The following is a 14,722-nucleotide window of genomic DNA, read 5'->3' as shown; positions in this document are numbered from 1 at the left end:
TCCTTGTTGATCTGCTTAGATGATCTAGTAGGTATATTTATAATAGCCCCAATCGGGAATAGCCCAGAATGTCCTTCAACAAGTAAGTGGATAAACAAACTATTGTGCTTCCATATGATGGAACACTACTCAGCTATCATAAGGAGTAAACTCATGATACACTATACAATATGAATAGATATCAAAATAGTTAAGCTGAGTAAGAGAAACCAGACCAAAAAAAGTATAACCTGTATGGTTCCATTTAGATAAAATTCTAGGGAATACAAACAAATGTATAGTAAAAGAAAACAGATCGGTTGTTACCTGGAACAGAGAGTGGAAAGTCAGGGATGGATTACAAAGAGGCCTAAGGAAACTTTGGGGGTGATGGATATGCTTATCATCTTGATTGTGGTAATGGTTTTCATGGGTGTGTTTAGGTGTTAAAATTTATCAAATCATACACTTACAATATGTACCCTTTATTTTATGTAAGCTATACTACCTCAATAACTTAGATTTTTAAAAAACAGAAAAAAAATTATTTAGGCCCAACCAACTATATCTCTGAGCAAAATATAGCCATCAAAATACCAATTTGAACTTCTTCTCCAGTCTTACTTCTCCCACTTAAGAGTCAAAAAAACTGAGACCTAGAGAGATACAGTGATTTGCCCAGGTAAGATTTCACTTGTAAACTCTGTGTCTAGTGGCTAGACAAGAACAAAAAAATACTGCTGTTGATGAGGATGATGATTTAAATGAATTATAGCTCCTTATCTATTTTAAGAATTGCTTTCACAGTGGAAACCAGAGCTTAAAATCAAAAGCTCTGGTCTGATTCTCCACTCCATCACTAATTAGCTCTGTAAACTTGAGCAATTTCCATAAAATTTGCAGAATCTCAGTTTCTTCATCTGTACATCCATGTTAAGAATAACTTATAAGGCCTTCTTGAGAATTAAGCAAAATAGGATATGGTCAAGTAAATTTTTAATAAATATTAATTGGGGAATTTTATATGTGAGATAGATGAGGGAATATGTATTATGAACTGATGTATTATAAAACTGAGGATAAGAAAAGTTAAGGGTTTTCCCTTGATCATGCATTCAGGAAAGATAGAGTTGGCTTACCCAATCTCCTAAATCCCAGTCCAGTGTTTTTTTGTTTAAAAAAAAAAAAAAAAGACACTCACCAAGGTTCCTGGAAAGACATATATCTAAATGCAGAGTAGGGAGGTTCTTCTTAGGGAGTCGCTTCATTCAGAATTCTCAAAATGGTAGGCTGGTGGCCATATTTAGCCTTCTGCAGTATTTAGATTCTAAGTGCAAAGAGCTTTAGGAAATTAAAGTCAACACTTAAAGTTTGAGAGATTTCATATAAAAATCTGAATTTCCTACTTGTTTTGGGGGGAAAAATTAGCAGATTTGGCAACACTGAGCCTCTGCTGAAAAAGGGCAGTGGAGGGCTAGAAGTAAGGTGAAGATGCCCCTTCAGATAGGTGGGTCCCCTCAGGTGTTCACAGTTCCTACCATCCCTCACACCCTGACTCTAGACCTGCCTCACTTATAAACCTGGCACCTGACATTTATATGTGCAGCCCAGGTTTTCCACCATTCTGCCTCACATAGTTAACCATCATTTCCTGAGGGCCAGCCATGTTTATGATTTGTCATCTAAAAATGGCAATGAGTTGTGATGACATTTTGACAGCCACTCAACAGAACTGACTCCCTCTAGGCTGCATGTGGAAGCAGTTTGCATGCACACCAATTGCAGTAGAAATCTGGCAATCTAGCATACTTGAGCAATGTAGATATTCAATCTGGATTTTCTCGGACACCAAAGTGGATATATTTTGCGGGTCCTGATTCTTCTTCTTTTTTTTTTTTAAGTGTTTTTTTCTTTTTAAAAAAAATATTTTATTTATTTATTCATGAGAGACACAGAGAGAGGCAGAGACACAGGCAGAGGGAGAAGCAGGCTCCATGCAGGGAGCCCAACGTGAGACTTGATCCAGGGACTCTGGGATCACGCCTTGGGCCAAAGGGAGGTGCTCAACCACTGAGCCACCCAGGTGTCCAGGGTGGGGGCGGGGGCGGGGGGCGTCTGACTCTTGAATGATCCAACTTGACATTCTACCTTGATCAAATTTACCAGACAACTACACTGTTTCCACATACCTGTGCTACTATAACCACAACTTGAAGTGGTTCATAATCACATTAAACTTTCTAAGGAAGCTGATGGGTATGAAAAACTTGTGTTTCCCAGGACACTGAGATAGTTCCACATTAAACCTTAAGTAAGCCCATGAAGTAAACACTCAAAACATATTCAGGATGAGAGAGAGGAAAGCCAATGGATAACACATTAAAACTTATTTTTTTATATAAAAACTACCAAACTGCCTATAATTAGTGAATACAATCACTTTTTGGCTCTAAAATAGTTCCTCACAGCACACACACACACACAAATAAGTTAAAATGTATGCTTGAGACCTTGGTGTACATCTGCTCTTGATCTTCTGTCAATACAAAATATTTTTCCTCTTTCAACCTAAACACTGGATCAGGAGCCCTGTAATGAACTATATACCACTAGCCAATCTAAAAACATTTTTGAAAAACAATGTCTAGAAAAAGATGTACCTTCTCATTCGTCTCTTATCATAACTACAAAACACAAAGAATAGCCAACCTTTAAAAACATTTTATTTATTTGAGAGACAGAGCATGAGAACCAGGGTGGAGGGGTGCAGAGGGAGAGGGAGAAGTAGACTCCTTGTGGAGCAGGGAGCCTGACACAGGGCTGAATCCCAGAACCCCAAGATCATGACTTGAGCCAAAGGCAGATGCTTAACCGACTGAGCCACCCAGGCGCCCCAAGAATAACCAACTTTTAAGTATCTTGACTATCCTGGATTTTGCCACTATGGAACAGAGGTCACTGTGAGGATAATTGCCTTAGACAGTTATATACAGCTATGGAAGAGCCACACATGGTAGGAAAATCAGCTGACTGTCCGTACATCTATAGTTTATTTTGTTTTGCTTTTTCAAACAGTGAAATTCTTGTGGTTAATTATTTTTGTGATTTCATTCCCTAGAAAAAAATGCACTACATGCACAATCCACTTTCTATTATTATTTTGTAATAATAATAATAGAGTTAAAGATCTATTGCCTGGTGTGATTTGTAAACCCTAGCAAGCCAAGAAGAGAGGACTGCAAAAGCTAGCAATCATTTTAAGGGAATATGTTAAAAATTCTAAATATTCGATAAAGGAGCAAGGACTATCCATTGGAAGAAAGACAGTCTCTTCAATAAATGGTGCTGGGAAAATTGGACATCCACATGCAGAAGAATGAAACTAGACCACTCTCTTGCACCATACACAAAGATAAACTCAAAATGGATGAAAGATCTAAATGTGAGACAAGATTCCATCAAAATCCTAGAGGAGAACACAGGCAACACCCTTTTTGAACTAGGCCACAGTAACTTCTTGCAAGATACATCCACGAAGGCAAAAGAAACAAAAGCAAAAATGAACTATTGGGACTTCATCAAGATAAGAAGCTTTTGCACAGCAAAGGATACAGTCAACAAAACTAAAAGACAACCTACAGAATGGGAGAAGATATTTGCAAATGACGTATCAGATAAAGGGCTAGTTTCCAAGATCTATAAAGAACTTATTAAACTCTACAACAAAGAAACAAACAATCCAATCATGAAATGGGCAAAAGACATGAAGAGAAGTCTCACAGAGGAAGACATAGACATGGCCAACAAGCACATGAGAAAATGCTCCACATCACTTGCCATCAGGGAAATACAAATCAAAACCACAATGAGATACCACCTCACACCAGTGAGGATGGAGAAAATTAACAAGGCAGGAAACCACAAATGTTGGAGAGGATGCGGAGAAAAGGGAACACTCCTGCACTGTTGGTGGGAATGTGAACTGGTGCAGCCACTCTGGAAAACTGTGTGGAGGTTCCTCAGAGTTAAAAATAGGGCAGCCTGGGTGGCTCAGCGGCTTAGCGCCGCCACCTTCAGCCTGGAGACCCAGGATCAAGTCCCACCTCAGGCTCCCTGCATGGAGCCTCTCTCTCTCTCTCTCCTCTCTCTCAAATAAATAAATAAATAAATAAATAAATAAATAAATAAATAAATAAAATATTTTAAAAAAAGAGTTAAAAATAGACCTGCCCTACAACCCAGCAATTGCACTGTTGGGGATTTACCCCAAAGGTTCAGATGCAATGAAACGCCGGGACACCTGCACCCCCATGTTTCTAGCAGCAATGTCCACAGTAGCCAAACTGTGGAAGGAGCCTCGGTGTCCATCGAAAGACGAATGGATGAAGAAGCTGTGGTCTATATATACGATGGAATATTAGCCATTAGAAACGATGAATACCCACCATTTGCTTCGACGTGGATGGACCTGAAGGGTATTATGGTGAGTGAAGTTAAGTCAATCGGAGAAGGACAAACAGTGTATGTTCTCATTCATTTGGGGAATATGAATAATAGTGAAAGGGAATATAAGGGAAGGGAGAAGAAATGTGTGGGAAATATCAGAAAGGGAGACAGAACATAAAGACTCCTAACTCTGGGAAACGAACTAGGGGTGGTGGAAGGGGAGGAGGGTGGGGGGTGGGGGTGAATGAGTGACAGGTACTGAGGGGGGCACTTGACGGGATGAGCACTGGGTGTTATTCTGTATGTTGGCAAATTGAACATCAATAAAAAATAAAATGTATTTAAAAATTAAAAAAAAATAAAAATTCTAAATAATAAACCCAGTTACCAACCGACCCAAGACAAAAGTTGGTAACAAGGTACAGAAATGTTCCTGTTCTCCTGTCTTACTCAGAGTATACCATTTACTCCAGACGTCTTTATCTTTCTAATAAATGCCAGATTTTATTGACACATTTTATCAGCTTCTTGCCATAGACACCAAAAGCTCTGGAATGCAAGCTCTCTTTTTGAGTCACCATTTATCCCCACAACATTTGCAGGGAGAGCATTGTTATAATTCTCCCAGTCTCTTGGCTGTTTTAAACAGTCCCTATACACACATGGTGCATCTGTTTTCCTCTCAGAAGAGAAGCATTCTTGATTACTCCCTCTTTTCCCCTCAGAGAAATGTATGTACCACCTACAGATGACACAGATCATTTAATCAACAAGCTTCCAAAGAGATACAGATTTGTTCTCCACAATCAGTAAGGAAACTGTACCCAATTTTTTTCTTTACTACATTAAAAAAAAAAAAAAGCGGGTGGGAATCCTATGAAACTATAATGGAGAAGGCTTCCTTTAGGGAAGAGAGTAGAAAAACATTGCAAGTTTATCCCAGGAAGTTGCACGGAAATTGATCCCCAAAGTTATGCACAAACCTCAGTTTGATCAGAGGGTACTTTGGGTTTTTCCTCTAGGATGCTGGATCTTTTTCTTTTTTCTTTTTTTTAAATCTCATTGAGCTCTGAGCTCTAGACTCATAACAGTGTTAGGCATGCATTGTCACTACAGGGTTTTTCATCTCTGTGTCATTTTACAGACTAGCTCAAAGAATCCCTGAACTAAGGGGGAATTATTTGGATTCCTGTTTTACAGCTGAAGAAACTGAAGAAGAGAAGCAAAGAGTTTCCCACTGAGACACAGAAAGAGCCTGTTTGAGGGGCTCAGTCTGCAGGGTTTCAGAGTTCAAACGCCCACTCAGAACACTACAACAGGGGAACAAGACAGCCTTCTAAATCTAGCATGAAATGCTGAATTTTGTTATTCTCCCTATATAATGTGATGTAGCATAGTTGCATGGGGAGCGACAGCAAGAGAAAAATGTGATGAAATTGTAGCTATATCCAAAATAGTCTTATTTTACATAATTGGATGTGATTTAAGAAATGTACTCATTCTCCCCTGCCACAACATTAGTGAGACGCTTGGCGCCAGATACCTCTAAATTCTTCCATTTAATTGTGTATTTGATGGTAGCTATTCTCACAATCTAAAAAAGAAATCATTTGGGTATGATTGAACTGTATACTAAAACTCCTCTTGGAAGATGTGACTTTTAGTACAGAAAGCAAAAGCTTTTTGGTCACTAAAAAGAGGTGGGCTTCCTGGGCATATAAATTTACCAAAATTTCCAATTATATTATAAAGACTTCATTTCACTTGCAGAGAAAAAAAAAATATAATAAAAAAAAAACCTCTAATGGGGATTTGTGACCCCTGCTGGAGGCAAAAGGAGTAACAGAAAGAGAAGAAGGTCAAAGGCCAGAATAACCTGGCTCTAGTGTTGGTAATAACAATATTGTATCTACCATTAGTGAGCTTTTTCCATGCATTTTCTGATTTAATCCACACAACTCTTTTTTTTAAGAGTTTATTTTTTTTATTTATTTGAGAGAGAGTGTGTGTGCACGCGCATGCATGAGCAGGGGGAAGGGACAGAGGGAGAGGGAGGAGCAGCCTCCCTGCTGAGCAGAGAGCCTGTCACAGGACTCAATCCCAGGACCCCAGGATCATGACCTGAGCCAAAGGCAGACGTTTAACTGACTAAGCCACCCAAGCACCCTGTACAGCTTTTTACATTTGATATTTTTATTTCCATTTTACAGATGAGAATATGAACTTGGAGAGGCAAAGTAACTCCCTCATGATCATCTTCAGTGTCTGTGTGGTTAAAGTAGTATTTGGGAACCAGACAGACTTGGAGGTGTCAAATACATTTATCAGTCGTACAGTGGCCAACCATCCTAGTTTGCTCCAGACTCAGAGGTTTCCTGGAAGGCAAAACTTTCAGGGCAAACCAGGACGATGGCTCTCCCTACAAGTTGTGTAACCTTAAAGAAAGTACCTCCCTGCCTGGACCACAGAGGAATTTGGACCAGGATGATCTCTAAAGTTTACTGGAGTGCTGTCGCCTGATTTCTCTCTCTGCATAGTGACATGGAATCATCTGTCTAATCATCGCCTCAAGGAATCTGTAGCATCACTGCCTTTATTCTTCCCCCTCTTTATGATTGAGTTCTTGCAGTGTATTCTAGAAAGCCCCTTCTGTTTCAATCTACACAGATACAAGAGAACTCATAAAAACAGCTTTCCACTGAACAGGTCTGGGCGTGATAAGCCTCTGTGGGCATCTGCCTTAACATTTTAAGGGATACTTCACATTTATCACATCTACTCAACTGAGCCTCTCAGCCTCTGTTGTCCTACCAAAATGAGAGTAGTAAAAATTGTATCTCACAGGGCTAGTGAGATCAAACACGTAAAAGTGCTTTTATAAACTATATAAAAATATAAAAATGTATCCATGCTACCTCTTATCAGAGAGTGGGTATGTGAATCACAAACCAATTTGCATGTAGTCCCAACCTGAATCTACCCCCACGCTCTAGTCCCACACAACACCTAACCTGTATGGGCTCTCTTGAAGATAGAGTTTTATATTTCAAAGGCTCTGGATCCCTTCTTATTTTAGCCATGGAGTCTAGTCATTTGCTGGCCATAACCTCCTAATTCAATAATCAAGAAACAGGAAACTTGTTCTCTATATCAAATTGGAGATGGAGACTAGGAAAATAGGATAGGAATCACTCAAACTCTGGGACATTAGTTAAAATGTTTAGAAGAGAAAAAAGGAAACCCATCACTAGGGCAGTGCAATTGTCTAATCTCTTATATAGGCAAAATTGTCTCTATTCAGTCTAATTCAGAGGTATTTTGAGGATTAATGGGGCAAGGATGTGAAGGCCCTTTCAAAACCACATAAAGGAGGCTACAAAATTAAACACTAGTCATGCCTGTAGGTGTGAATATAGATATATATATATATATTTCAAATATATATGCAAATATATTTCATCTAGTCTGATGCTCTTATTTTACAAGTGATAATATGAGGATCTAGGAGAGTTAGTGCCTTGCACAGAGACAAGAGCCATGATGAAAACTCAAGTCTGTTGATTTCAGCCAGTGCTCATGAAACATGAGGATTCTCTTATTTTGGAATCCTCCAGAAGGAGGCTTTGAGGCAAGAATTCAAGAGCTTGCAGTTTATTTGGAAAGTAGCTCCAGGGACCACTAGTAGGGCAATGGATAAAGAGATAGGGACAAGAAAGGATCAATCAAGCAAGGTCCCACTGTGGACAACTGGATATTCAACCTGTTGAGGAACACAGGGAAGCAGCATGGATCCTGTGTCTCAGTTATCCCAACTGAGAGACAAGAAGATCACAGTCTTTATCCCATCAGTCATTGGGTGACAGCTGCTGGAGGAATGTCAATTCCTTCATCACTTCTAGCATACAGGTAGAATGGGCTCCAGTGACCACAGAGTGCCCTTAGCAAAGATTCACAGGATTTGAGATTTAGAGGTTGAGCCTGTATGCCCAGCAGTGGTATGAGCTGAGGGAACACTGGCAGGCACAGACGTCCATCTATGAATGGTATCTTGGGGGTCCACTAGTTGAATATACCAGAGAATCCTGTATGGACCTCTACCACTATATTCCATTGCAATGTAAAGCCTATGAAGGCAGGAATATATCCTTTTTGTTCTGTTTTGTTCTTTGCTGAAACCTCAAGTTCTAAAACAGTGGTAACACATCATAGCTACTTATTAAATATTGGTTGAGTGAATGAATAACACCCCTGACAATTGGCCGGTCTCCTTCTCCGTGAATGCTCTCCAGTGAGGAGGCACGCGGGATGAGTTAAGGCAGCTGGATCATTTACTGAACCATCCTCTGATAGGAAGTTCTTCCTTGGGCAGCCCGGGTGGGTCAGCGGTTTAGCACTGCCTTCAGCCCAGGGCCTGATCCTGGAGACCCTGGATTGAGTCCCACATTAGGCTTCCTGTGTGGAGCCTGCTTCTGCCTCTGCCTGTGTCTCTGCCTCTCTCTCTGTGTCTCTCATGAATTAAAAAAAGAAAAAAAAAAAAAAGAAGGTTCTTCCTTCCCGACATTAACTTCCTATGTGCTTCCCTGTAACACTTACCTTCTGGCTCTAATTTTCTCTGGGACCAAAGAAGAATAAATCTAGCTCCCCGTTCCACTTAACAATATTTCAGATCTATTTGAATAGCTGTGTGTGCCTCGTTTCTTCAGCTGTCCACTTATTATATGGTTTTTACGAGCTTTCACTTTCCTGATAGTGGAAAGAATGTGGTGTTAGAAGCCACTGCAGCCACTTTCAAGGGGAGGAGTCTTGGGTGAGCTTCTTCCTCTAAAAATATGCAGATGAGATTAATAAGAACTATATTCCAGGATTGGTGTGAAGACCAGGTAGATAAAGACCCATGTAGATAAAGCCCTGGCCCAGTGCCTAGTACTTAGAAGCCCCCTATAAAGTTCGTTTCCAATGCCCACTGCCCAGTCAGCAGCCTCTGGTTACAGTCCAGCTTGTCAGTACATGGTTTAGGCATGACATCTGCAAATGGGCCTTCTTAGACATCTGCATTAAATACAGAATACAGAGGGATTACAACATTCCTCACTCTTCAACGTTTAAAAACTAGAGTTTCTCACTCAGTTTGTGACAGGCTCAGGACTGGTAAGCAGCCCTGTTAAAGCACTCTAAGAGTGCAATAGCTTTTTAGGCAACTGCATAGCAATATTATTTCCTACTGAGCTTATATGACTAGCACCCCAAGGCCCCTTCTGTGTGGAATATTCTATCATCCCTACATCTTGCATAGTTGCCTTTTTGAACCTAAGTGTAGGATTTCCTTTGTTCCCTACTGGATCTCTTTTTTTAGTGATTCCTTCTTACTACACTGCACCTGCCCTTACAACAGATAAGACTACCCTAAATCCCTACTAGGCCTTCCTTGTCTTCCAGTTCACATCATCATTTGGTGGCATGTCCTACAACGATAAGCAGAAGACAGGGTATATCAAACATCCCTCTTCCAACTTTGCTATTTTTCAGCTGCTCTTGAAAAACTTCCACATAGAGGATGCCTGGGTGGCTCAGTAGTTGTGCATCTTCCTTTGGCTAAGGTCATGATCCCTGGGTCCTAGGATCGAGTCCCACATTGGGCTCCCTGCATGGAGCCTGCTTCTCCCTCTGACTGTGTCTCTGCCTCTCTCTGTGTCTCCCGTGAATAAATAAATAAAATCTTAAAAAAAAAAACTTTTACATGGGGAAAGAAGTGGAAGCTCTTAAACCACTAGACGGTTATAGAGGATGTGCATTTGCCTTATCCAAACTCTTTTTTACCTCTAATTCCACAAATACAAGAGAAGTAGTAGTTTAGCAAATGGATGCAAGTAACGAGAGAAGATCCTAAAACACAAACTAGAAAATGTCAGAACCTCACTCAGCCCAGTAAAGTAGCAAAAGTGCTGGACTGGAGGTTGAAGAGTTATTTTCAAGTCATGACGCTGTCACCAACTAGCTATAGGACTTCAGCAAATTTTCCCAACTTCTTTAGGATTCAGTTTTCTCATCTGTAAGATGAAGAGTTGGGCTTAAAAAAAACCTTAATAAATAAACTATAGCTCTTTGCCACAGCTCCTGCAAAAATGAAGACTATTCTCAGCAGTCAGACTGTCAATATCCCAAGAGATGTGGACATCACTCTGAAGGGACCCACTGTTATCGTGAAGAGCCCCAGAGGAACCCTGTGAAGGGACTTCAATCACATTAATGTAGAGCTCAGTCTCCTTAGAAAGAAAAAGAAGAGGCTCTGAGTTGACAAATTGTGGAGAACTAGGAAAGAACTGGCTACTGTTCACACTATCTGTAGTCATGTACGGAACACGATCAACGGCGTCATACTAGGCTTCTGTCACCAGATGAGGTCTGTGTGTGCTTACTTCCCCATCAATGTTGTTATTCAGGAGAACAGTTCTCTTGTTGAAATCCAAAATTTCTTGGGTGAAAAATCCATCTGCAGAGTTCAGATGAGGCCAGATGTTGCTTCTTCAGTATCTCAAGCCCAGAAAGACGAGTTCATTCTTGACGGAAGTGACATGGAACATGCATCAAACTCAGCTGCTTTGATTCAGCAAGCCAGTTGAAAACAAGGATATCAGAAAACTTTTAGATGGCTAATATCTATGTTTCTGAAAAAGGATCATTGCAGAAGGCTGATGAATAAGTTCTAAGTTGTCCAGCTACAGAAACAGCAAGATGGGGATCCCTGGGTGGCGCAGCGGTTTGGCGCCTGCCTTTGGCCCAGGGCGCGGTCCTGGAGACCCGGGATCGAGTCCCACGTCGGGCTCCCGGTGCATGGAGCCTGCTTCTCCCTCTGCCTGTGTCTCTGCCTCTCTCTCTCTCTGTGTGTGACTATCATAGATAAATAAAAATAAAAAAAAATAATAATAATAAAAAATAAAAAAAAAAAGAAACAGCAAGATGATTTTTCAGACTTATTTATAATATTTTAAAGACACTATAAAAGCTGTATTGATTTGGGAAAGGATAAATAAATACATACACTATAATGATCTGGACCAGGGGACATTATTTAGCACTGAAAAGAAATGAACTATGAAGGAGTGAAATGACCTAGAGGAACTTTAAGTGTATACTGTAAGTGAAAGAAGCCAACCTGAAAAGGCTACATACCATGTTTCCTACTACATGTGATCCTCTGGAAAAAGGAAAAACTATGGAGATAGTAGAAAGAGTGATTGCTGTGGGCTGGGGTGAAGGAGGGATAAACAGGTGGATCACAAAGGATTTTTAGAGCACTAAAACTATTCTTTATGGTACTAGAATGGTAGATACATGTGATTATATAGTTATCAGAACCTTAGAATGTACAACACCAAGAGGGAACTGTAATGCAGAAACAAAAGCAATAAAAAACCCCACCTACTCATGTTAAATAATAACAGTACTACATATGTAATCCCCATAGGTAGGTTTCACTGTCACTGCCACCTTACAAATGAGGAAGCTGAGGCTAGAACATGAAGACCAAGGACAGGATGTGAACCTAGATCTTCTGACCACGAGCTCGAGGTCCTTCGCTTTTCATCATATTGTTTGATCTCAATCCAGATCTCAAATCCGATACCATTTCCTCAGAAATGAATTTGCATCTATTTAGTGTCCAGAATACAAAGAAGATTCTGTGCAAAACTGTTTCATTTGTTTTGTGCTATTTACAGCATATGCAGTATACATAGAAGGCAGTAAAACAGAATGATTAAAAGCATGGGCTTTTGAGTCATTTCCTAGCTATGTCATGTCTGGCAAGTTAACATCTCCAAGCCTCAGATTCCTCATTTAGAAAATGGAAGTAATGACAGGACTTTCTCGCCAGAAATGTTTTAGGGATTGTGGGAGATAGAGCGTGTCAAACACTTGAGCACAGTGCTTGGCATAAACAGGACTCAAGAAGGTTCTGTTACTATTATCCTTGGGTGCATTGTGCAGGCAATGAGAGGCAGTATAGTATGATTAAAAGTGTGGAGTCCCTGGGTTAAAATCCCAGCTCTGCTACATACTAACCATTTAACTTTGGGCCAATTGCTTAGCCCCTCTATGTTTTAGTGTCCTTAATAGGGAAAAGGGGATGATCACAATAGCATTTACCTTGTAGGACTGTGGTAAGAAGACAATGAGCTAATGCATTTAAGATGCTTAGATTAGCACTTGGCACAGAAGCAGCTTGTGTACATGCTAGCTATTGAGATCACCCCTCTTTCTTTCCTTCAGCAAATCTCAAGCCCATGGTTGCAACCAATTGATTGCAAGAGCACTTTGGAATATATTCTCATTTGCTTAACACACACCAAAGGAATCAGATCTCACCATAGACTCCCCATGCCTGACTCGGGGCTACATCTCATCTGTTCTGATGAGCATGCTGCAATTGTCCCTACCACCTGCATAGACTGCCAGCATCAGGAGGCCTCTCTGAAGCAAACAGCCCACTGACAAGGGTCTAGGATGAATAGCCAAGGTTGAGAAGGCTAGCTGGAGCCAGCGGAGCCCTTTGGAGTCAGAGTTACAATTTAGAGATCCTGGCCTCTTGCAGGGAGTAGAGAGAAGAGTATTCCCTGGGTGACAGTGGGATCTCTATTCAAGGCTCTGCGTGGAAAGAGTTGCCCAAAGGGTGATGTAAGGTACTATATAGAGTTTTCAGCAACTCCAAGGACCTGAATCCTGTGTTCAGCCCCTTACCTGAACACTCCACAGCTAGTCGTTTGGCTAGGCTTGCTCCCCAGTTTTGGTTCCCACCTCGAGTGCATGGATTCTGCTCTATATATGCACTCATTGCATCTGGCAATGCCCGAAAACTCATTCCTTCAGCCTCTCAGATGCTAAACATACCTTACAAACATGTGTCTTTCCATTGTCAACACAGAATGGAATGCTTGGGGCAGATGGTTTAAAGGAAGACCCAGCCAACAATTCCAATTAAAAAATAACATCCTTACTAGAGGCTAATACAAGCATTTCTTCAGACGGTTGCTGTGGTTATATGAGGGTGTGTTGCACACTCATCTTGCCCGCTGGTTGAAAGTGTCTAGAACCTAGTGTCACAAACCCCTGAAGTTACCAGGGGTTAAGCAAAGCCATGTTCCTGGAATATTTTATCTGAAAGAATAATAAAACCTTACTTTTATAGTAAGACTATGAAACGATATTTAATATAAATATGACATAATTATTGAATTAGAATTCAGAGTCTGAATGGCTTTTTTTTTTTAGATAAAACACAAAGTCTGGTAATAATTTTGCATTTCCAGGATGTTCATTCCCCTCCGCCGTAAGGGATGTTGCTATGGGAAAGTTTTACAAATGTTGGGCCGAAGTCCTGGTGTAAAACACAAGAGAGAAGACAGCATAAAACAGGATGGAGTGCTGGGTGTGGGGTCCAGAGACCTGTGTGTGGGCTGGGACACTGTCACCCAACTTGCTGTGTGACCTCATGGTTAAACAGGGATGTTAATCCTTGTCCCGCCTTCCTCCTGGGGCTGTTGTGAGAATCGAAATGAGACACTGTGTGTGAAAAGAGCTTTCAAGCTACAGTGCTCCACAAATATAAGTTATTAGGATTCAGCTTTGTTGTTTTTGGAAAGCTTGTTTCATTTTATATATCACATGTATGCTCCACTCTGCTCCTCCCCCCACAGTCAGATCAAAATTGTTTACCTTTCTCCTTAGAGTGAGGAACCTCTGACCTGACAGAAAGAAATGAAGTCACCAGGCACTCTGGCCCCGTTCTACGTCTAGGCCATTGGAGGGGCACGCTCCCTGCCAGGCTGAGCAGCCCAGCCCTCGTCACCCATACTGAGGGGAAGTTAGGCAGAGGCCAGCTGGCACCACTGTCTGAATTTCATTATGCAGGTCTCCAGACAAGCAGAAGGGAAAAGTGCAAAGGAGCGGGTCAGCGTCTGAAATGTGAGAGGGGCAGCAGTCTCTGAAGTGTATGGGAATGGAAGGAAACTTAATACAGCTCCAAAGGGGCGAGGGAACATTGCATCATGTGAAAATAATAGCAAGCGGTCAGCAGAGCTTGGGGGTTTGGGGAGGCAGGCTTGCCCACTGACCCACTTGCAAAAGAGCTTTGAATCCATTCTATGCCATTCCAAAGTGAATCTGCACCAGGGCACACTAGGACATCAGCCTGGGTGCTCACAGGGACTAGAGATTGGGCTCAGGTCCTAAGTGAACAGGTTTCCTGGGAATATGGGGTGAAAGGGTGGGGGGGCAGTATGAATCCAAACCAGAGTCCTGA

The 14,722-nt window shown here is 41.1% G+C and overlaps 1 pseudogene; it reads left to right on the top strand.

The window, feature by feature from the left end:
• The first annotated feature begins 10,547 nt into the window (after positions 1-10,547).
• LOC129497344 (60S ribosomal protein L9-like) lies at positions 10,548-11,125 on the top strand (annotated as a pseudogene).
• Positions 11,126-14,722: the final 3,597 nt, after the last annotated feature.

Source organism: Nyctereutes procyonoides, unplaced genomic scaffold (genome assembly GCF_905146905.1).
Source record: "Nyctereutes procyonoides isolate TBG_1078 unplaced genomic scaffold, NYPRO_anot_genome, whole genome shotgun sequence".
In the NCBI taxonomy this organism is placed as follows: Eukaryota; Metazoa; Chordata; class Mammalia; order Carnivora; family Canidae; genus Nyctereutes; species Nyctereutes procyonoides.
This window is presented reverse-complemented; position numbering and strand designations above follow the sequence as displayed.